Here is a 25558-nt window from a genome sequence, read left to right on the forward strand (position 1 = left end):
TTAATAAAATCTGTGTGTCACAAACAACATGTGTAGACATGAAAATAACAAGGGAAATGGTTGGCAGGGAGAAGGGCTTGGTTTCAAGTAAAAGAGGATGATGGGGAAGAATGTGATCAATATAATCATATATATATATGAACTTGTAGAAGAATAAAAATGCATAACTATTTACAAGAAATGTACTGGACGTAGTCGAGAAGACAGGTCATTAGCTGGTGAATTAATTAGTTGAGTCAATTTAATGTAGTTTTCCAATAAAATAGGTAACAATTATGTGAGATGCTATTGATGAAAGTAACTTATCAGAGAATCAAACAGAAAAGTTAATGTGATACCTTTGACAAGGTGGTGAGGAGCACGCTTAATTCATGGTTGAGAGGTGGTGGTCAACAGTAGCATTCAGACTACATGAATACCCTCCCCACTAAGTAGGGAGCAATGGTGGTAAGTCTACACTTTATGACCTCTTTTGTTGTTAGAAAAAGTCTGCAGGGAAAGAGATTGAATGCCAACTTGGAATTTGGCGGATTGTCGTACAAAGAAACAGTGCAGCTGTTGTATTGTTCAGACAGTAAAACATTCTGGGTCCCCAAGATGTCTCTCATGCATCCCTCATCTTCTGTAGGCATCTTTCTCCTCTGAAGCAGCCCCACCTTCAGTTGCAATGCTGCCATTTAGATTTAAACTTTAGTAGTACCTCTACATAATTTTTTTTGCATTCCTTTGACACTTAGTTTGAATTTTAGTGAGTTGTAGAATTTTAGAATTCACTTACTTTGTTGCACAAGGCTATATTGTAATTTTTTCTATTTCTTTGGAGAACTCCACTATAAGAGTATATAATGTAATCTTTCATTTTGAAGCTGACAGACACTTGGATTGTTTCCAGTTTAGAGTTCTTAGTCTTCCACACACTTTATTTTAAAAGAGTAGGGAGACTTTTATGTTGAACCTAATTCTAGGAATTGCTTTCTGAGGCAACCAGTTTGCTATATTTAATTCTGACAGAGAAAGTCAACTCTTACCATTTGTTTGTATTATTTGATATTCCCTTAATAGTGCAGAGATGCTCCCTTCTTTACACAGTTTTAGTTACCTTTTCAACTTCTAACTTCTTAATGAGTGTGAATCCCTTGCTTCCCTAGTAAACGAGTAGCTTAAGCATCTTTTCACATATGTGTTGACCACTTAGATATTTGTAAAATATCCTCTCAAATTTCTTGTCGCATTTCAGTTAGGTTCCACACTTGCTATCAAAACATGCTCTTTACATATTCTAGTTATGAGTTGAATGGTACTATGTGACTAACATTCTCTTGAGGCAAGAGAGTGGAGCACAGAATGAAAACTTGAAGACCTCAAATGAAGACTGCAAACTTATGAAAAAAAAAAAGGAGCATTTAGAAAACAAGAAAGCTATCCCGTTATGCCTTGTTTAATAAGTCCAAACAGAGCCACTAGCTCAAGCCCACAGGCACTCCAGTGTCTGATAGTAACATATACCTTGTTATAATACTATAATTCAGACCCCTCACTGGAGACTTAAGAAACTACAGAGACAGCCTGGTGATTGTGATGCACACCAGAACTCGGGAGACAAAGGCAGGTGGATATCTATGAATTTGAGGCCAGTCTGGTCTATAGAGTGAATTTAGGACAGGCCTCAAAGCTACACAGTCCTGAAAATCAAAAAAAATATAAAAAGAATAAAAGATGTGGAGATGTGATATCTGGTTATGTAGCAATAGATGAACCATATGAAGTAGATAGAGCATGATCAGAAGAGTCTTTACAATGACCAAAAAGCTCCAATCATGTGGCATAAAATCCCTGCCTTTGTTAGGGCTGTGGACACTGCTTGCTTCTGTCCTTGGAAGAATATCTTCTCTTAGTAAATTTCCCGGTTTCTACTGTAACTGTGACCTCGATCAACTCCTGGTATAGGGACATAAGAACTTGGGACCCCTTTGAAGGGACCCTCTGAACTCTAATATTTGTTGATTCTGTTTCTACATTCTGTCATTTACCAAAGTTTCTTCTGAGAGAGTGAGTTTTAAATGTTAAGAAAGTCTTTCTTTAAAAAAAAAACTATATTTTGTCATCTCTGCTTAGCATTTTTTCTGTACTATGAGAAAAGTCTCCTGAATTCTCACTAGAGGTGCTTTTGTCCTAGAAATTGTATTGATGATTGCTCACATTTTGATCCCTACTTGACATGGAAATGAATATGAAATAAGATAGGGTCCAAGTTAACTTGAAGGCATATTGTATTACACAGATGACCTGGTACAAGTTCTTGCAGGCCCTGTGCATGCTGTCATAGTCTCTGTGAATTCATATAAACTTTGATCATGTGATTTGGGCCCAGGATAAGGAGAAAACCCAAAGTTTTCCATCAGTGTGAGTTGTGGACTTTGTGCACCATAGGGATTGCAGGCAGCAGTGTGTGGGCTGGCGTGTAACACTCAGGCAGCATGTGAATTGTGATCCAATGAGCACTGAGAAACAGCCTGCTGCATCTGAGGGCTGGCTAGAGCCACAGACAGGAGAGTCAGTGCCCAATGTGCCACATGGCTGGCAGATCCATCCCAAAAAGTCTGGACTGGTCCCTATGTTTGGGTGCCAGATGATGACAGAAGATACAAAGTAATACCACACTAATTCAGAATTACCTATAATAAGGGGTTATTTATTTAGGTCAGACTCATAGATCACTGTCCTAGATCACAGTCTTCTGCTCAAATAGGGATCAGAAAGAGCTGGAAGCAAGAGAGCGAGTGCACGTTTTACAGTTGCATTTATAGTATAGGAGACTACACCCAAGTGGGCTGGTATCTTAAAGCCTACTGGCTGAAGGAGTTGAAGAATCTCCCACAGCAATTTGGTCTTGTTTTATAAAAATTTTAAATTGTGTCGTTAAGTCAATTATTTGCTCTCTTTCTGTTTTTTTCATTATATTTTCTTTTTTTATTGAAAATAGATTCTATTCTCATACAATACTTTCTGATTATGATTTACCTGCTCTCTAAACCTCTCAGTTTTTCTCCAGCTTCCCTCATGTCTGAATCTACTCATTTTCTGTCTCTCATTAGAAAATGGTATGGGACAATTGTCTATATTCTGTCAATAATGTTTTAAATAAATGCTGATTGGCCAGTAGCCAGGCAAGAAGTATAGGCGGGACAAGCAGGCAGGAAGTAGAGGTGAGTCAATGAGAACAGGAGAATTCTGGGAAGAAGGAAGCCCATTCCTTCCCAGTCCTGTCCCAGTCACAAAAGAAAGAAGATGTGATTGCCCCACTGAAAAAGGGACCGAGCCATGTGACCAACATAGATAAGAATAATGGGTTAATATAAGTTATAAGAGTTAATAAGAAGCCTGAACTAATGGACCAATCAGTTTATCATTAATATAGACCTCTGTGTGATTTCTTTGGGGCTAAATGGCTGTGGGACCTGGTGGGAGGAAAGAAAACAGGCAGGACAGAAACTTTAGACAAGAAAAGTGTAGGTACCCAGGTCTTTTTCCCTTTTCTTCCTTGGCATTTTGCAGGGCTGTTTGACCTCTGGCCCCTGGAGATTCTGCACAGCACTGGCTTGAGGGTAGCTTAGAAAGAATTTGGCTGTCTTTGTTATGGTAATTCCACCTGTAAACAAGGCTGCAGCTGTGGGCCCTACATGCCTCCCATGCCTACCTCCCACGTAGCTGATTCTGCCTGAGGCACTGGGAATGTATCAATCTATTCTACTGCTCCTGATGGGAGGGGGCCTTGCCTCCTGGTATAAATACCCGACTTGAGTTTAATAAAGCGGCTTTTTTACTCTCTGGCAAGGGAGCAGGTCTCTTGTGTCTTTGTCTACTTAAACCCTTAGGACAGTCGTCCATTCTCGTGGCCCTGGTTCAGGAAAGCGCGCTCCTGGATTAGGCCTGGGTATCCACAGAAAAGTGCAGAAGCTAACAGAAAAGAACAAGGTTTTAAGAAAAAAATAATAAAATACAATAAAATAAAATATAATAAGATAAAATAAAAGCTATCACACCATTGGTGGACATGACAAACAGAGAGAAGTAAAAAACCCAGGATAAGGCCCAGGGATTGGAGAGTCACTCATTCATGTGCATAGGAATCCCATAAAAATACTAAACTGGAAGCCATACTATATGCTCGGAGAACCTGGTATAGTTCCCTGTATACCCAGTGCAAGTTCCCTCAGTCTCTGTGAGTTTATACAAGCTTTGCTTTAGAGGGCCTTGCTCTCTTGATGTCCTCCATCTCCTCTTGCTCGTATACTCTTTCTGACCTTTTCTTCTGGAGGGATCCTTGAGCCCCAATGAGAAGGATTTGATAGAGATAGCGCATTGACTGCATAGTGTTCCAAAGTATTTCACTTTCTGCATACTGTCTGGCTATGTATGGTTCTCTGTATTTGTTCTATGTGTCACAGGAGGAAGCTCCTCTCCTGATGGCTGAGCAATATACTGATCTTTGAGTATAGAAGAATGTCATATGTCATTAGAAGTCATTTTATCACTAAATATCTCTTTAGATCAGTAGTATTTGATAGCTATTTGGGCCATCTAATCTCTGGTTCTTGGTTACCCAAGCAATGTTGGGTATGGGTTCAATCTTGTGGCATAAGCCCTAAGTCAAATCAGTTATTGTTTATTATTCTCACGTTTTATTTCACTATTGCCCTACTGTATCTTACAGGCAAGATAACATTGTAGATCAAAGGATTTGTGGTTGTCTCGGTGTTTACATTTATCTTTTGGTAGCCTACAAAATACTTCCTTGCACCAAAGATGCTAGTACATAGAGGTGAAAGCTCCATATAGGTACCAGTTTGATATCTCTGTGTTCAATGAGTTGCTTAGGTGTTGCCTTCAGTGATGTGGCCTTGTTGTCAGTTTTTGGAAAGCAACCTATGGTTTTGACAACAGCCCAGGTTGTTTATAAATTCCCATTGGACCCTTTTTTGTGGTAAATGTCTAGTTGGGGCTTCGTCTCCTCCATTATTTGGCGATTTTCTGTAGATTGCCTTCATATATGTATACATTTCAACATTTTTTCCCTTTTTGTTCTTATCTATTTGGCTTCCTGTGTACTTCTTGGTTCTGTATGGGTGTCTTTCTTTTATGATCTTGTTCAGGATTTGGTCTTTTGCCCTGAAGTTTTTCACTTTATCTCTTCTGATAACGTGTAGGGCCCGGGTCTACCCTTGCTCCTGGGGTGCATCTTGAGGACATTTTTTTGGTCAGCCAGCTAAACATCCTGTTTGTTCCTGTGCTCCCTCTGCCTCACCTGGTGATTAGCTGTAGGACATTGTTTCATCTTTGGTATGGTAATTTCCCACCTGCCTGGTTGGAAATCCTTGTGCAGCAGCCAGGTATAATAGGATTTCCCCTAAATTGAATAAACAGCATTCGGCTGATCTCCTTTCGAACGACCCAGGTCTCTTGTGTGTTCTTTCAATCTCCAGGTCCTTGCCCAACTCATGTATGGTACAGTGGCACACGAATTGTACCGAGGGGGTAACACAGAATCGGGTGTTACAATAATGCATAGGTTCATTCTTTTCATGGCATCTTGCGTTAATGTATGTTGCTTTTCTGTGGGTTTTAAATTTTTTTGTAGTCTTCATTTATTTTGTTAGATTCTCATCTTTATCTTCAAGTCCTGGTATCCAATCCTCTGCTTGCTCCATTCTATTTGTAAAGCTCTCCTTTGAGTTTTCAAGCTAGGCTATCGAATTTTTTCCAGTTCCATCTTAATTTCAGCTAGAATATCCTGTAATGCTTCTCTTCACTGAATTTGATTTTCAAATCCTAGATTGTGTTCACCACTTCTATCAGCCTATGTTTTCTTGGGCATCAGTTAGAATTTTATTCTTTCTAAGTTCATTCTTCTAACTTCATTGAACTGTTTCATTGTGTTTTCTTTAAACTCCTTAAATTCTTATTCTCACTGGCAAACTTTTATGTAGAATGTGTGGATTTAAGAATGGCAATACTGGTTTGATCTTTTATAACTCTTGTATTTTTGCAATGAGGTTTGAGCACATAAACTTCTTTTGTTTAGTCTTGTCTGATAGGGACAGGAATATTCAGGGAGAAATGAGGATGTGTGGATAAAGTCGAGTCCATAGGTTGAAAATAACTTGTGTGCAACGAATTCAGGGAGGCATAAGGGATTGGGATGGTGTATGCATCCTGGTTCAAGTCTGAAGTTTAGGGGTACATTTGGGGGCTGAGGATGGCGTATCAAGGGGGAAATTAGGTGGATTCACCCAGATAGACCCTGGAAAAGTAAGTGCTTTCTGGGTCTGGCTGGGTGGAGAGATTCAATTCAGCAAAAGAGGGGCCAGAATCTTTGCTTCTGGGTAGGCAGAGTTGAAGCTTAGAGGTTGATTGTGGCTTAGTTAGGGTTGGCCACACTAGGCTAGGGTATTAAGTGTGGGACTGGGCTAGACCTGGGGGTTTGGGAGAGTGTGAGAAGAAGAGAATCAAGTAGACTCATCTGACTAGACTGTGAAGAAAAATGTGCTTAAAATTTGTTTAATAATACATTTTGACGTAGGCTCTATGTTATCTGAATTGAAAATGCTTAGGCATTTCTCTGTGTGCATCTCTGTATAAGACATTCTCTATACAAAAGAAAGAGGGCATAGGATGCTTATTTTCCTATCATGTGCTTAATAGTCAAGACCTAAACAATGCAGTGATAAACATACTTAGGATAAAAACCATCTAAGCCATCTGAAAAGCCACTTGAATTTTTAGGTACATAGTTTTGGTATTAGTATTGAATGAAAATTTGTTTTCCATTCTCTCATGGTTTACAGAATATATTCTGAATTCATTTGACAAGGTATCTGAAGGTTTGTCTTTACTTATTTATGAATCCTGAGTTCAGCCTGAACATTTGGCAGAAATACCATTAAGAAATAGCTCTTTGAGTAGAAACTATACATTGGCATTATTAGTAGAGACCCAGGCATAACAAGTGTTATGGAAACAACCGAAGTAAGTAAGTAGACAGTGATAGATAGAAGAACTTGTAATAGAAAGGATGCTTCTGTGTTGGTTGTTGACCCACTGTGGAAGTAAAGAAAATACTGGCCTTTACCTTAGTCAACCTACTAGAGTGTCAGCGTGTCAGGGGTAGAGTCACTCAGATATTTGTGTGAGCTCCTCTGGTATCCTGCATGTTATTAATAAGTTTTCTTCACTTGTTTTTATATAGCAGACCTGAGAAAACTCTATTATGGATTAAACTTTGCCCTCCCAAATCTGCATGTTGAAGTTGAACTCAAAATATCAAAATGTGCTCTTTCCAGTAGGGATATTGTACCTGTAACTAGATCAGGTAAGATCATTCGGTTGGTATCTAATATAACTAGTTTTATTTTTGTAAAAAGAATGGTGTATACATAATCAAAGGCAAAGACACATACATAAGGAAGACCATGAGAAGACAAAGAAAACATCCATCTGTAAGCTGAAGAGAGAACCAGAGAAACAATCTCCACCAATACCACAATATAGGACTTCTAGTCTATGTTCTACGAAGAAATACATATATTCTGAAGCCACCCATTCTGTGGTACTTTGCTATGAGAAACTAAAACAGACTCTGGACAAGTTAGAGGTATTTTCATTTATATTCTACATCTTTATTTTGTCTCCTCTTTGTACCCAGCCTTTGAACATCCTTAAAATATATACCAGTAACATAAAATAAATGGCAGTGACATATCTTCTTCCCCTATTTGAAATATGTTGACCATATACTAAGTAATGTGAAATTTGCAAATATTCCAAGCAGGAACAAAGGAAAACGTAGTGCTGGTTCTGCATCATTTGTTTTTGCTGATCTTTGGCTTTTTTTGTCTTGATTGCGTCTAACATAAGTTATACATTTATTATGCACTAATATTAATAATAACATACATAATATTACATATAATGCATAATATTAATAATAACACTATAATATGTTATAGTTATTAGTTATCAAGTATGTTTTTTTAAAATATGAGATATAATTAGATACAGGGCTATAATAGTTGGATTTTAATTAGTGTTACATGAAAATAATTATCTTTTGGATTTGGTAAGTGTTCTAGTGGGATAGAATAAAAAGGTTAGGAAGGTGTTTCTGTAGATTTTCTTCTGTAATGTGATCTTGTTTCACTATGTGTTGATTTTATGACTCTCTGGAAAGTTTCTGAACTCTTGAGAATTATCAGTTTACTCATATGCAAAATAGAGTCAGTAATAATCAATCATTACTTAAATCTAATGCAGTCATGATTATTCCATGAAGGTGAAGCTTTTTTTCAATCTTATATTAGTATGAATACTCTTTTCATACTCCTGTGCATATTGCCTAGCATATGGAGAAATGAAAATAGTGGATGGTTATGCCTAGTGATATTGTATGCCTCTGTCAACCTCTTTCCCATGCTACATGATATAATGTCAACAACTGCTCCTGGAGGATGGGCTTGTATATTCTTCATTATGATTGTCCTGGCCAGTGACATATGGGGAAATGATACTCCATGACTTCTAAGACTTTGCAATAAAAAGCTCAGCTCCACCTTCTCACTTTCTCATCTTTTAAAGCCATATCCCAAGTTGCAAGAAGCTGGGGCTCTTTGGTACCTGTATGCATATCACCCAGGTCACTGCCCCAGCAAAGCTCTTAGCCTCAACCTAAGACTCAGAAGTGTAAGAACCTTTGGGTGATTCAAGGATATTGGTAGATTTTGTTAATGCCACCAAGTCTTGCAGTTGAGGCTACAGACACCATAGAGGTGAGCTGGCCTCACCAGCCTTGGTCAAATCATTTACTCACAGAAACTTTGAAAGACTGCTTTGTAAAACATCAGGTTTAGTAATATTTTATTATGTGTCTGCACGGAAACACTGCATTGGTAAAAATAGATTAGTAATGTTTTATTATGTGTTTGCACAGAAACAGTGCATTGGTAAAAATAGAGATAAACTTGGTATCAGCCCTGAATTAACAAGTGGCATTCCAAGTCTAAAGTAAAGAAGTTTCAGGAGGGCTTTGACCTCTTTGTCTTTTTTGGAAGGAAAGGAGGATGAACGAGCACCACATGTTTGAATAAGACGGGAAGAGAAAAGTCCTTGTTTTCATGAAGTGACGCCATCGTTTGTGTAAATGAGTGACAACCTTTTTTACCATCTCATATCTCGTAAGCCATACTTGCCACAGGATGAACCATATGCTTATATGAGCACTGTGAACTGCTACAGGAATATCAAAGTGTATAAGCATTTACCAGCACTGAAAACACGTCACTAAGAGATTAGAACCAGGAAATCTGACAAGTATTTCAGATTCTACCTGAATGATCAATTTATAAATGGAAGGCCCATGTGTATGTACGAATTTAATATTTCTAGCGCACACTGTCCCACTCCCTTGCCTGACCTACTTCATGCCAAACATCCCTGGTTATGAAAATGAGAGGCCTGATTAGCATCAGTAGTGGTCACTGAGCTACTAAAAACACATGTAGCGGTTTCAAGGGTAGGAATTGGGGACGTAGCTAATAATACTGAAATACTGACAGGGGAATCCAGTTCTGAGTAACGAGGATGTGGTTTCTGAAGTCATCTGGTCCGCTTACCAGAGCTGAGGTGACTTTTCTACATGGAAAAAAATACCATGAAAAGTCTCTGGTGGTTCTCTTAATCCAGTGCAATTTAAAAGTCTATGATAGCATTGGTAATTGCTCTTGTATTTCAGGCAACTTCCTGGGGATATAATCTGCAAATTTTCTTTTCCTTCTAGACTAAAGAGGGAATGTTCATTTTACTTTTGGTGTCTGCATTATTAAGTTGTATTTTTTTTTTCATTTCTTACATGCAGAAAGATGTTCTTTCACCCTGGCTTTGAAGTTTTTAAAATGTTCTTATTCAAGGTCTCCAGACTTGGGAACTCTCGACTCTCATTCTTGTATGAACAAACAGTTGGAAACTCGATGGAAATTAGCTAATGTCTTTCTTGCTACCTTCCTCATATCTATTCAGTCAACAAATCTTCAACTAAAAGTGATCAAGCTGGAGACTATTTCAAACTCCACATTGCTTTCCTTCTATAAGGAAACACAAGGGCCAGACACACTTTTATTGTCAAAGCAGAGAGAGGTTAATCAGCCTCTCTTGTGGAGAGAATGCTGAAGGAGATGCTGTCTCCAATCTGGGTCTTAGGATGAATGTGCTTCCGTTTGTTTAACTTGCTCCAAGATGGATTTCTGCTGATGCAGAATTGAAATTCCACCCCTCATGAAGTTTAGGAGCTCGAGTTTAAACAAAGTCTTAACTATAATGGAAACCTGGTAATCTATTTGCGTAAACCAAACCAAACTGCCCCAAACCTTGCCTTGGTCACATCAAATGATGAAGGAACAGGTAGTCTAGAAAGGACATCCTAAAAGATTACTGACAGACCCTAAGCCATTTCAACTGTCTGCAAATGTTTCTGATGGATTTTGGATACTGACCTTGAAACCTGCTTTAAGTAATTTGTGTGCTTGTCTCTCACAGGTTCCCTAATGAGTATGACTATCACTAACATTAAAAGTGGTGAATGTTGGCAGCTTTATATTAAGGCCACAGGAAGAATCCTTTACTATTGAATGAGTCGCCTTGGCCAAGGAGAAAGTGTGGCATTGTGCCGTGACTTACTATTTCCTGGCAATTTTTGTGTAAACAGGTTGAATTGATGTCTTAGAATAGTTGAGAAAAAAATATGTCATTGGCAATTGTCCTAGAATTACAAACAGTTCAAAAAAATGATGAAGTCACCTATTCAACTAACATAATCCTCAGGTACAAGAAAGAAAATAGGACATTTTTTTCTGTCTCACACTTTTCCTGGATCTGCTGCAGAGAAACAGAATCTCAGCAGGTTCTAAAAACAACTAGATTTGTGCTTATTCTTGCTTATTCCTCGTGGACTTCATCTCATTACAGACAGGGGCATTTGTCACTTTGTAATGTTCTTTCCACTCATACTCTGTGTGGTTCAGATTAATTAAAGGAAACTTGAAGATATTTTAAGAGCTCAGGTTTGGCTATTTCAGTGTTATATAAAAATGGGCTATTTAGCATACAAAACAGATGCAGAGAGAGAAGGAGAGGGAAGGAGAGAGAGAGAGGGAGGGGAGGGAGAGAGGGAGGGAGGGAGGTGGAAGAGAATGTGTGTATCTTGTAAGAATTCTATGTACTCTATTCTGAAGGAAACTTGGCAGAAGCAATTTTCTTCGAGAATAAATCTGTGTATATTATGTTTGGTCAGTTATATTGCTTCTGACAGACCTAATCAGGGCAAGTTCCTATTTGTTCATCCAAACAAAATATTTACTATTTCAATCTAGTTCCAATGCGTCAATATTTTATTCATCATAAGATTATATATATATCCTCCTTTTTTTTGGTCCACAGAATAAATTAATTAACTACTGGTGCGTGCATGTGTGTGTGTGTGTATATGTGCATATGTGTGGACATGTATTAGGTAAAAGATCTTGTATGGATTAAGATGCTATGCACTATTAAATAATAAGTTAACTATTATAAATGGAAATTATAAGAACATGGATCTAATTTATATTTCATGTATGCAATGTAGCAAATGAATTTGCTATGTAAAGATTTGACAAAAGCATGTCTAAAAGATGATTAAAAGGATAGGGCTTGACATACAGATTAGCCAAAGAGTTCTGGCTTCGCATCCTCAAGTCCCGGAGTTCACTCTCCAGTACTACAAACACACTAAATACACACACACGCTCACATATTCCCATACACAAACACCACCAACACCACCACAAGCAAGGGCTGAATGTCATTGTCCACCCTGTAACTCAGAACCCAAGGGGCTAAGGTGAGAGGATTGAGAATTTATTGTCAGTTTGGTTTATATTGTGAAATGGCAAAAGTACTGACTTCATAGCTCAAGATTATTAAAAAGTTACAATTGTTTTAATGGAATATTTAAAAATTATCGATATAAATCTGACATATATTTAATAATAATATTTTTCTTTTAACAAAGGTAAAGTCTATGCAGAAGTAACTGTTTCACCAAAAATTTGAATGAGAAGATTCTGTGTCATTTGTGGCACTTAAAATCTGCCCTTTGGATCTACAGTTTCACTTTTCATAATCATTCGTAATCATATATAGATTTTTAATAAAACAGAATCCCCAAATATTTCAGTTGTTTGGCAACAGTCGCACTAGATTTAACCCAGTTGAAAAGACAAGAGCTGTCAATTTTCTTTATAAATTATAGACAAACAGTTGGATAATTGGATATTTTTGGTTCTCTTAATGAAATCAATGAGATCAATTGTTAGAGAAATGTGATCAGTTGCTGGGTGGGCAAATGACAAAACCACACCCAGGTGCAACATCAATTATAATCACTTTTATTACAGGAGTAATTGAATGGTGATAATGAAGCTAATTTTCCTCACAAAGTATCTACAGGAAGATTTAACTTCTATGATTCTTGAACACAATCAAAAATTAGATAGGGAGTGTCTTATAAGTCCAACCAAGCACTTCATTCAAAAATTTTACACTGAGGGGAGATCTCTAAATGGACCTGGGTAGAGAAAGCAACATGCAGTATGTGCTAAGTACAGAAAGGAACACAGAAACGTCTTTCTCCATATTTCTTAAAATAATGACTTCTCTTTTGAAATAATTTCTATCCTGAAACTCGAGATGACAAAATATCACTGTTTTCATATTTTCCTTTCATTTTCTAGAAAGTTCCCTTTTGAGGGATGCCCATTTGAGCTTGTAAGTATTATGGGCAAGGACTTGCATCACTCTCATTAGTTAAACAGTTAATTTAAATAAATAGTCAAGGATACAGGAGTTAGATGAAAGGATGACTTGAATTAAGATGTGGGCAATTTTAATCAAGACACGCCATATTCAGTAAACTCTGTAGGATCAGCGAAGGCAGAAATGTATTAAGGTTAATCAGTTTGGAGAAATGTAACCAGTAGATAATGTGCCCTGACTTTTTTTCACGGTGACAGGTGTAATAACCACAATCACTGTTCATCTATATTTCACCGGGCATAAATGCAAATTTCCCATTTTCACAGATGAGAGAATTTTATTACATTATATTGATTTAGAAATAATTCATTAACCTCTTCTACTTCTTTTTCTTTACACATCAATCTGTCTCTATTCAAGGCTTTGTCCTCTCTTCACTGTTTGCAGTGAGGTGTCCTCTATTGCAGGCCATTGAAAGACTGCGTTTTACATATTCAACTTGGTCATTTGTGGCTCAAAAAACCAGTCCTTTTTCTTCCCCCAATGTGAGGTGTGTTTGGATGTTCAGAGGTGTCTGAACTTGAGCAGTTTCATAGTCCCATGCAACCGCAAACCCCTTTGCATCATTTTTTGGATCTTTACTAAGTTTTTATACGTGTGTGCATTGATTTTCCTTCTTTCTCTCAAATCAGGTTGGCATAAATGTAGATCGATAGGCTGTGGTTGTGAGTCTACTGCCTTGGACTAGTGACCGATCCAAGTGGGAAGCTAAGGGAAATGAATGTTTTTAGTTGTCTAACCCCTATCACAACAACCTGGGGCATTCGACATCTATAGACGCTTTACTTACTTATTAGCTGTATTCATTATAATGTCACATGGGGAACTGGCCCACGTGCTAGGCAAGCGCTCTGCTGCAGAGCCTCATCTCTTGCTTCTGTAGGCATTTTTCATTGTCTAGAGTTATGAAGGAGTAATTGCAACAGGCGTATATGTATGCAGCCCACAGCTGGTGTTCTATAGCTGCCCATGCACAGTTGCTTTTCATAGTAAGGGATTATCTGAGTCCATTGGTACCGTAGTGTTAGGGTTCCGAAGGTCAAGCGTTCTCATGATAGTCTAGAGTCTATTACTTTTCAGAAGTGTGAAGTCACATGCAGCAACTTCTCTGCCCTGGGTCCTTTTATACAAACCGAAAAACATAAAGTATTTATGTACAAGGACACTTGTTAAAATTTTATTTATAGTAGTAAAGGCAGAAATCATCTAAATGGCTAATGATACAAGATTTAGGGAATGAGTTATGGCTACTTCTTTCAGCTAACTGGCTTATTAAATAGCAAGCTTTCATTTCTTAGTAAATGTAGGAATCATAAAAAAAACAGATAAAGGGAAAACTTTTCATACTGTTTTACATTTACAGAGTGATTTAATAATAGGAAGATATACATGCTGCCTCTTTATTCTCATAGGAAAGGGCAGAACACAGGTTCCCTTGTTTTCTCTGAGCACTTGGACTTTGAGATGATCTGTCCTTTTCAGTGTATATGTGAACATGGTACAGATGTGAGCTGTCATGAACCGAAACCCGTACTTGATAGACAGGGATTTGAATCAAATTTGTGATACAGTTATGTATTTGGGGACCTCATTTTTTCCATTTGTAAGTGTGATGTCTCTTTAAAGCTGAAGAGCCAGCAGCCTAGCATGACTAATCTTGCTTCACTTTTTTTGTTCAATGGTTATTCTGAGGATTCCTAAAGGTGTTTTTTTTTTTAATTTTCCCGCAGTGATTAACATTTGATTAATTAATCTTGCTAATTGATCTGTGGTTATAGTGGAAAACTTCCTTGGAAGACACATTTCTTTCTCCATATTACTTTTGCTCTGAGTTTCAAGTCAATTCAATTTGATTAACAACTGTCAATGGAATATTCGTCTGTTTAAATGATAAGTAGGGATAAAAGAAAGAGTCGGAGCCCCCTCCTCAAGACCTTATAGCTGGGCAGGCCTGCGGCTGGGTGTGCAATTGACTCCAGAAGGTTGGAAAAAATACACACCGTGGAGGAATCAGTGGAGCGATTGGGGAGAGAAAGAAGACGTTTCGGGATATTAATGGTTGTCTTCAAAAATGTGAGATGCTTATTGTTGAAAAAAAGACTTTTGTGATGTCGATACCTCGGCAATGTTGATTTTGGTCTTCTTCATCAACAGAAGGAGGACACGTGGGGGTATTATATGTTAGATTAAACAAAAAATAGATATGAATCACCCTCAAAAGAAGGTTTGAGGTGGATTCTAATGGTACTTGCCCATCAAGATAAAGAAACCACGATATTATTTGTATAAAAGTCAGTCTCTAAAAGTTTTAAATGGGAGGTGGCAGGAAAAATCATCTCTACTGGAAATGGTGAAGGACATTTTCCAAATGTAGTACCTTTCATATAAAATAGGTTCACTTTTACTACAGTCAGCATTTTGAGCATTTAGTGAGTGTTTTTGTAACCAATTTCAATTGAGAAGTTTAGGGAGTCTTTTAATCATTAGTCATGTTAAACATTGATTGAAGGTCATGAGTGACACAGATGATCCCTGAATAAAATTATTATTTCTAAATCTAAAATGATCACATGGAATTAATCTGTGGAATTCATTCACTGTATGGTTGAGAAATAAATTACTATCAAGACTTGAATTATTAATTTGAAACTTCCCAAAGGAGGAACTATCACTTAGAGAAACGCCGGTAAGGGTGCATTTCATGTCGACAACCTGTAGGGATTTACTTTGGAGAAAATTTTATCTTGGCTTATAACACTGTGAGTAAATTTATTTTCAGGGAGAGGAAAATCTCACTTTAATGGGCCAAAAATGACCTATCTGACTCCAGTGGTCATGTTATTAATTTTGAGGAATGTCTAAGGGAAGCAAATAAAGAGTTCGCTTATCTGGAAAAAGTCCACTACAGCAGAGGACTGTCCACTTCCTTTCCAGATGACTTTTCATAGAATATGTTGGCCCATTACCAAAATGCATATTTAAAAAAATTACACTTCTTCCTAAGCAGTGGCTTCTGGTCTATTTCCAAGTCTAAGGTGATTTAAATTACATGATTTCTCTGTGCATTTCAAATAAGGTTTTTAATATTTTAGTTTTAAGTAATAAAATGCCATTCAAGTGTGTAATTTATTACTAAACCCATTAATATTTATAGCTGAAAATGGTTTTCCTGAATGGCGGAGAAAACCTCTCAGATCATTTCTAGCCTAAGAGAGAAAAAGCAACAACGATAAAGAATTCTGTGACAGAAATATATTAAACAAATGCCCCATTTTTAGATGAGGAACGTAAACTTTCCTAGCATATCATTTTTCTATAGGCCCGGCTCTTCTATAGGCTAAGTTTGTCTAGTAGAGTCTGTGTTGGGGTCTTTTTGTGGCTGTGATACACTTCGTGAACTCTGTTGTAAACTTTGTTTCAAAAGAGACAACTGAACTTAATAAACAGTTTCTTCCATCTATGATCTAAGAGCTTGCCATGTCACTGATAACAGCCATTGATTGATGCATTCAGCCAGTATTTGCTTAGACCTTACTATGTACTGCATACTGGTCTAGGCACTGAAGATGCAGTAATGAAAGTCAAACCTCTAATTTCGATGTTCTAATGAGGCTTATATTTCTGTTCTTTTCTGCGAGGTCCAAGCTATACTCCAGAATCTAGTGAGCAGCATCTATCAGGCACGGAAGCACTGCATGTGTTATGATACAAGCTACTCACTTGAGAAATAAACTGTCCAAAGGGTCTAGAAGAGTGACACTCTGGGAGCTGAGCAGAGGGCTGGCCCGGACCCGCAGCAGCCACCTGAAGGTCCATGCATCCCTAGTGGAGTGGAAGCTGCACTGGGGTCTGATGTGTGGGGTAACAGGACCAAGAGAAGAAACTGGGTGTGTGTTATGGGGGTGGGGAGGAGTCACTTCCAGCTCCCATCTGTAAGTGCCTCCAGAGGACATTGGCTACTGATTCATTTCTAACCCCCAAATCTCATGCAAATTTTCTTTTCGGCTAACCCTTATCTGAAGCTTATAAAGGAAGCGGCCTCTGTGGACCACAGTAGCAGTCTTATCAGGTTGAGGCAGCACAAAGTACCATATTTAGCAATACCATCAATCTTACATCTTTTAATTTCTCGCTGTGAAATGCCCCCCTTTTATCTCTTAGCTTGAGTTCCTTCTTTCCATAGCCATCTCATCCGGCTGCTGTCATTTGACATATCTGGGACACTTATCTCTCAGCCTTTGTCCATTTATACATCAGCTTCTTGTGTTTGGTTGTCTACTAAACCACTGTCTTTTATTTCTTGACTTCTCTCTGTCTGTCCCTCTGTCTATCCTCTGTCTTTGCCATTTTGAGAGCATTGTGATTGCCACTGCCAACTGTATTTGAAAACCTAGCTTAATTACTCTGTCAAAGGAATCACAATTTCAAAAAAATTATTGATAAAAAATATGAAAAGTGTATTTATTCAAGGAAAAAGTTCTTTGACCTTGTGAAGAATGATTGACTTTGAATTCTGAGAGAAGTGCAGGGGCACAGATTGTAGAGAACTGGACAGGAGGAGAGGCAAGCGTCACAAAGGTATAATATTTAAAACGTGGTGAGCCTAGACAGATGGCAGATGAACAGAAGAGACATTTATAATGTTGCAGGAAAAAGGAACAAGATTGAAACTCAGATTTATCAGCAAGCCAGAAAGGTTGTGAGAAAAACAGCACGTTGGAAATAGCTATTTCCAGTTTTCGGTATGATCTCATATAATCTGTGAAAACAAACAAAATGATAAAGAAAGTGGCAGATGTTGTTCAATCGCTTGACTCATGCCAGGCTCTGTTCGCACGCTTTCCATATGTTAACTAGTCATCTTCCTATACCCGGGAGATGTAGGACTCTCTATAGATCAGCTTTACCCATGAAGTATTGTGATGCAAAGAAGGTGAATTTATTTTTGCCTATGCTCTCCTAGTAAGTAAAATAGAGAGGTCTGATTTGAACTCAACTAGTCTGAATGCAGGATCTGTACCTTGTACTTCTGCATTTTATTGCTTCTGTGTTCAAATGACATGCAGTTTCTGGAGTTAAAAATAGCTTGCATTTCTCTTTTGACTCTCCAAGATAGTCAACCATCCCCTGTTAGCAGTCAGTATAACCTCGCAGTGATCTGGAGATCAGCTGAGAGTTCCTTCTGCAATGCTACTCTTATATTCTAAGTGTCTTGTGTTCATTTCCGGGTCAATCCATCAACCTTGTGTAGCAACCATGGGTCCCTGCCAGGATGTGCCAGGAGCACCCTGGAACTGACAAGAAACACCAAGGATCTTGAGTTTCTCTGACCTAAGTTTACGCGGGCTCTTGGGTCGAGATTACATATCTCTCCATCCTGCTTGTAGAAATTGGAGAAACTGAGCAATGAAGTCCCACTCCTTCATCTAGGCCCAGACCAAAGACCAGCTCCACAGGCAGAGACCATGTCTTCAGATGAAGCTCTTCTCTTTTTCAGCAGGATAAACCTGTTCCTATTGTTCCTAGCCTGCTTCTGTTTCTATTCCTATCTCACATCCTGTAAGATTTTTACTAGGCGCTTCATAATTTTTTTATTGACTCGGTGAACTCCTAATGGCAGACAAGTGTTGTGAGCATGCAGCAGCCTTTCATAATTATAGTAACCTCCTTCTGCTGACCATGGTTGCTTGCTTTGTGTTTACCTTGCTTCTGCGGTGGCTGAGTTGCCATGGTCACATTCTCTTAGCTCCTTGGAGAAGAAAGCTCTATCAATCCTGTTAAAACATCATGTTGGGCTTCATTTTATGACAAATGTTTATTGTATTTGTAATTATGTATTAGTGAAAAATGCCTAAACTCCAACTCACACCAATAAATTTTTATGCATGCTTCGTAGTTTCACATTAGATACTATGCAATGCATTTAATTTGTTCTTAATTTAGCTACAAAGATTAGGCAGGTAATTTGATATACAAATTCCCAAAGTCCTATTTGTTCTCTTCCTTTGAGCTTAACAAATGACCTAATTGTATAAAGTAATGAAAAGTGTGTTTGAGAATTTTTCCGAAGGAAGATTCCATTAGAATTAGGAATAAATAAGACTTGCTTTGGCCCTCAGTGCCTATGCCTTCTCTAAAAACATAACCCTTTTGTGTGTGCAGTTAAGGGCATCAGAAACTTCAAAGGGTGACTTATAGGGGACTTTAGTTTTCCACTTTTACTTCTAATTCCTAAGCTTGGACTTTCCTGTGTAAGTTGGAGACCGCATTTTCATCGCATGCAGGCATGTAAGTCAGAGACCGCATTTTCTTCGCATGTATGCAGTCTCTTGATTGTGCGCTGCACAATTGCTCTTGGCATTTAGCCTAGCCATCGAAAGTGACTGGAAAATGAGGAAATGTGGCCACGAGATGATGCCAACGAAAAGTGAGCGCAAATCTTCTGTGCCATCTGACATACAATTTTCCTCTTCTTCAGAAGATGCTTTGTTGCAGTTGGAATTGGATGGAATCTCCTTTGTCTTGTGTAGTTTCTACTCAGCTTAGGTTTACCCTAATTAACCCAGTTGGCCCAGTTATAAAATAAGATTGTCAATGCTAGGCAACAATCAAAGCTATAATTATAGGAAAATAGATAAGTGTAATAGTTCCTCTTTAATGATAATGATAGGAAAATAGGTAAGTGTAATAGTTCCTCTTTAATAAATGCTTCCTTGTCTTTATAATCAAATATATCTATTGATTGACTGAAAATGAGGGACGTAGCTTGAAGTAAATATTTCTAACTTCTAGACACAGCAGAACCCATGGCCCTAAATGTCACCGACTGAGCTTAGGAAATATCAGTTATTAAGTTTAGGAGGAGGATTTACACAAGGATGATACGAGGGAAATTGTATTCATCAAATACTTGAAGTTATATGCCTTATGTAAACAAAATGGCATATTTGCTTTTCTTCAGTAGAAGGCTATATTTATTAGGTGTTGGAAACAAAAATCTGCAAAAATTTTCAGATTTTCAAGTTGGAAAACTGAGCAAACTTCCACTCAGTAAAATAGAGACCTAATGACCACAAAACATTTTGGAAAAGCTGAGCTCCATTTTTTTTCCAGTTTTTATTTTATTTTTTTAAACAAAAGTTTTTTATTTTACATACCAATCCCAGTTTCCTCTCTGTCCCCTCCTGATGCTTCCCTACCTTTCTCCACCCCAATCTCCATCCATTCCTCATAGGGGTGAGGCCTCCCACTAGGGAGTCAACAAAGTCTGTCACATCACTTGAGAAAGGGCAAAGGCCCTCCTTCCTGTATCTAGGCTGAGTAAGGTATTACTTCATAGAGAAAGGGTTCCAAAAAGCCAGTTCATGGACTAGAGATAAACACTGGTTTCATGGCCAGTGGCCCCACAAACTGCCCAAGCCACACAACTGACACCCACATTCTCAGAGGGCCTAGTTCAGTCCTATGCAGGCTCCTCAGCTGTCAGTCTGGAGTCAGTGAGCTCCCACCAGCTCAGGTCAGCTGTCCCTGTGGGTTTCCCCACAAAATGGTCTTGACCCCTTTGCTCATATTATTGTTCCTCCCTTTCTTCAGCTGGACTCCAGGAGCTCGGCCCAGTGCTTAGCTGTGGATCTGCCTCTGCTTCCATCAGTTGCTGGATGAAGGTTTTTCTCTGGTGACAATTAAGATAGTCATTAATCTGTTTACAGGGGAAGGGCAGTTCAGGCACCCTTACTGTTGCTTAGATTCTTAGCTGGAGTTATCCTTGTGGATTCCTGGGAATCTTGCTCTTGCCAGGTTTCTCGCTAATCCCATAATAGCTCCCTCTATCAAGATACTTCTTTTTTTGCTAAACTCCATTTATGTGATGTCCAGCCAATAGGCTGGACAGGTTCAAATGCACCATAATCAATGACAAGTTAAATAACTTTTCTATTTGGTGAATTAATCAGTTGTCTACATCACTCGAAGATGTGGATAGGTTAGTGCAAGAACAGCGTGCAAATGGAACAACCACTTTAGCATTCTCCAGCCATCTTTGTTACTAACTCCCCAGAGTAGGTCCCTGACATTTACTCATAAAAATGGTCCACCATTCTCTGCCTACACAGTGTCATTCCATCTTGCATCTCGAATTCTGCCCCCTTATCTGCTCATGACTTTCTGCCAAATTTCTCACCTGAGTTTAGAATTCTAGATCCAGATGCTTGATAAATCCCTGTAATTGGTTGGTCCGCTGTCATTGTAGTCAATAGAAACTCAAAGCAGAAATAACACTCACCTATCCCAACTGCGCTTTTCCTCTTTTCCTCACTGGGAATAACATAACCCAAGTTCGTCAGTGAGGAATTCTGAGAGCCAGCTCTCATTGCTCCGTTCCGCTCATGCCCAGGCAATCTGTCATTACTCACAGATTTTTACCTCCCATGAGCTAGTTTGGTGACCTCGCTTCTTTTCACACCCTGAGTAGATGTGGTGCTTGTTTGCTCTCACCTACCCTGACGGCTACAGAGGTCTTCTTTCCTAGAAGTTCTCTACAGTCCACACAAATGACGGTGTGCTTTGTTTGTCTCGCGTGATGCCGTTGATTTCTCTCATAGAAGTCCCAGTGGCCAGGCTCCATCACACAGTGCACTCTGGCTTTGAGAGTGGAGCCTTTAGCAGTGGCTCTCACCAAGGTCCTTAGGCTTCTCACCTCACATTTAAGCTGGCTGGAACGGACTTTGACCGTAGTGTGTGCAGGTGGACCTCTGTGCTGGTTTGTTCTCTCTCTCCTGCTTCTTCTTCCATACTTTCCACCTGAGCAATGGATGCAGTTTCGCAAGGCCTCTGGAGTAAAGGCTTCTGTGAATTGCTCAAGGAGGACAGACATCTGAAGGCCAATGTGGTAGCTGAAGAGGCGTTTTCATTTTAAATATTTATTTCCTTAATGAGCACCAAACTTACATATGTTTGCTTTCTCTTTCTTTGTGTGCTTAGAAAAGACAATTTGCTTGTGGCTTTGGAAGACCTTGAGAAGGAGAGCTTGGATCACATGATCTCAGAGGCTGGAGTACCAGGTAGATGCTTGTTTTCATGACATTCGAGGGTGAGCATTTCTAAACAAGAAGAAAAATATCAAAAGCAATGCAAACATTTAGTGTTAATGTGTTAGCCTAAGAATTAATTAATCCCACAAATACCTTAAAACATTGGCTACATCCTGATTATTCTACAATGCATGATATATTAAATTGATTATTTTGTTGTGTGTATCACTAAGACTTAGGTTCTGTGGCCTTTTTGCTGTTGATTGCTAAGTGACAAAAGATGCCTAATTTTCGACAGCTATTACACAGAAATAAAGAAGCACATTTTAAAGGGCTTGTTAAATTCCAACGAGCTTTGAAGTCCTGAATAACAGGAGTCAGAAGGCCAAGCTCAGGCTCAGGCCCTGCTGTGATTGTGTGACTGTGATGCTATCATTTAGCATTTGCTGAGGCCTCATCCTGGCTCATCCTGGCTCATCCTGGCTCATCCTGGGAAGACTTCCGTCCTTTATCCAGCAGCTCCACCGGATCTTTGTTATGGTGATGATCTACAGCTGAACTTGCTGAGTGACTTTCTTAAACTCAGTATACTTTCGCTAATATTTTTTCTTATATTTAAAAATCTGGTGGGCATAAAAATAAAAACTTTCTTATTGGTTAATTGAACATTGTTTTTCTATCTTTTTTAATCACTAATCAACTTGAGCGTTCATGTTATTTGCTTACTTTTGGGGTAGGTTACTGGGTTCATTTCAGGTTTTTTAAAAATTATATATTTTTTTAATTATGTGTATATGTGTGTGTCAAAGTGTGGGTATGTGCACAGAAATACAGCACCTGCGAAGGTCAGAATAGGGTGCCAGATCCCCTAATGTTGAAAATGCTGGTGATTGTGAGCTGCCTGATTTGGGTGCTGGGAGTGAAACTTGGATCCTCTACAAGAGCAGTACTGGATCAAATCACTGAGCCATCTCTCTAGCCTTATTTGAAGTTATTGTTTGTTTGCTTGTTTTATGAACTTTTTTTTTTTTAATACATGAGGATAGTTTTTGTTTTGTTTTTGCACTTTAGGCTGTAGCTTCTTTTATGACTTTCTTGGAGGTGTTTGAATGATACATTTTTGTCTTGATAAATTGGTCAATGTAATTTCTACCACTATTTAATTTCATCATTTAGATTTTCTGCTTCTTTGGTAAAGCTGTTTGAATTTTGTTGTTGTTGTATTGAGGTACTGAGGTTTTTGGCTTTGCGTGTCTGTCCTAGGATAGGATGAATGCTCTTCCTCTGAGATAGTTAATGTTGAATTTACATTGCTATGTGTGTTGGTTTTATCACAACTAATAACAATGAAAGACCCCCGAGGGATGTCTTCCTTTCGAGAGAGGCCCCGGACCCACGGATCAGACGAAACCACACTTACGGATGCAAACAGCAAGAGGTTTATTCGAATACACAGGTACCTGGGGCGACAAGGTCTCTCAGAAGACTTGTGCGCCCCCAGGTTGGAGTGAGGGGTTCTTATAGGAGAGCAAAAGCGCGGGTACAGAAGCGAAAAGTGTGGTTACGGGGATTCATTCCATTGGTCAATTCAAATAAGGCTAAGAATGCGCGCTGAGTGGCACATTCTTGACCTTTCACCTAAATACCAAGGAGGGGATTGTCCAGGGGCTTCCTGTTTTTCTTATCTCTTCCTGCTTTCCTAGCTGGAGACCCGATGGCCGGCTGTAAATACCCTGACTCACATCCTGTCACAGGACAAAAGGCCCCCCCCCTTATTTTACAGTAAAGGCTTAACTCTAATGCCTTACATTCCAACATCCAGGGTGGTATTCTTTTTTTTTCCTTTTCAATACCAGCTTTGGCAAAAGGATTTGGTACCTCTGGCTCAGACTACTTGTTTTCTGGAGACTCTTACCCTTCAAGGGGTGATAGCATCAAACTCATTTCCTTCATTGATATGTTGACATCCCTTGGAGCATTGGAGAATGTTATGGTCAAGGGAGTATCTTAAATCCGGATTTAGATTAGACACGTGGCATGCTTGTGTTAGTAATGCATTGTTTTTCTGAGACAAAATACATGGTGGTTGTGATGAAAGCATATAATATGTGAGGCTGTTTCAGAAGGTGTAGACTGTGTGCTGAAGCTGGCTGTCTCTGCCTGCACTGTTACTATTAGAAAGTGGCTCCGAAGAGCTCACGTGACCTCAGCCTCATAGCTGCAGTGACCAGGAGTGGGACTCATGAACTAGCTACTGTGTGGAATATCCTCAGCGGTATAACTGTTAGACTTTTAAGTTGTTGTACTTCTTGTGAAATTGCAAAATTAGCGACCATCTCGCCAAATTTAAAATTCAAGTCTGAGATTTTAGGTGGAGGAAGGATTTTCTATTGCAAGGAATTCAGAGTTGGTGGAGGAACTGCGCCCTGTGTGCACAGGCAGTCACTTTGGGCAGTGAGGATTGGCCATAGGATTGCGAAGGCTCCAGGGAGCACTGTTGGGTGAGAGAACTACATGGGTGGTGGCTTGCTAGGTCATTGATGAGTACAACGCTCCTCCACGTTCTGGAGGAAAAGAGGGAATCAAGGGAGTTCTTTTTCTTATGGGAAAGGCGAAAGGGCAGCTCATGTGAGCGCCAGTTATAGAAAAGGGTTTGGCATGCAACACATGACATTAAGTGCTAAGATAGCAGGGGCGCAAAAGACTTGAGTCTGCACTTGAAGTCACTGCTGTGGTTCGGGTGCATGCACTGCCATTCTTCCTGTCCTGCCCTCCACACCACTTCCCTTCCCATGCCCTCTCTTCCCCTCACTTCACCTCTTCCCTCCTTACTCCCCGTAGCTTCTCTCGCCTTCTTTTTCAGAGCCTCATGTATTCCAGGCTTGCGAAAACTCACTGCATTGCCAAGAATGATCTTGAGCTTTTTACCCTCTTGCTTCTGCGTCATCCTCTTGCTTGTGCATCATGAGCTCTGCATTACAGCATGCACGTCCATGCCTCATTTGATCGTGGCTCTTTTCTAAGTCTAATGAACATGAAGATTCTTAATTCATGCTGCTTCCTTCTGTGTTGCCTGGTATCTTACATGCTAAAAGAAGCATAGCCTATTAAATATTCTAGAAGAATCCAGAGGGTGTGGGAGCAGCCCAAGATCTATATCTACACATTGACCCCCCCTCCAAAGATGAATCAGGGTGTCTTAGAATATTCATATGATTTAAAATATTCGTTGATGTGTACTGTGACCAATATAAAATTAGAATACTTGGATCATTTCTCACATGGTTTACAAGCTAAGTGAACAGACTGCACACTGCAGAGAGTAGATAAGCCTTCAATTCAAAAAGTGCCTTCTTCTATACAAAGAGAAGACATGCAAATATCGCCCCATCTCATCATGTCGCTTCATGTACATTAAGCAGAATTTTATGTTTGTCTGGGAAGTAGATGGATGCTCATTGCCACATTAATCTCATGGTTTTGTCAGTTGACTTCCCGACACCTGTCTACAATGGCGCGTGTGGATTAAGGCATTCATTCTTGTTCTCGCTCTAATGAAGGAAACACTGATACCCTGTTTCTAGTTATAAAGAATGACAAAGCAGGGCAGAGCCAGTGTATCTATTTTT

At 39.1% G+C, this 25558-nt stretch overlaps 1 long non-coding RNA gene across 1 annotated transcript; it reads left to right on the top strand.

The window, feature by feature from the left end:
* Window positions 1-7259: 7259 nt before the first annotated feature.
* Window positions 7260-22520, top strand: LOC125391314 (uncharacterized). Its single transcript, XR_007229065.3, has 3 exons — window positions 7260-7369; window positions 21880-21959; window positions 22228-22520. It is a non-coding gene; the product is annotated as an uncharacterized LOC125391314 (long non-coding RNA).
* The last annotated feature ends 3038 nt before the right edge of the window (window positions 22521-25558 follow it).

This window comes from Myodes glareolus, chromosome 16, assembly GCF_982192425.1.
Source record: "Myodes glareolus chromosome 16, mMyoGla1.1, whole genome shotgun sequence".
NCBI classification, from domain to species: Eukaryota; Metazoa; Chordata; class Mammalia; order Rodentia; family Cricetidae; genus Myodes; species Myodes glareolus.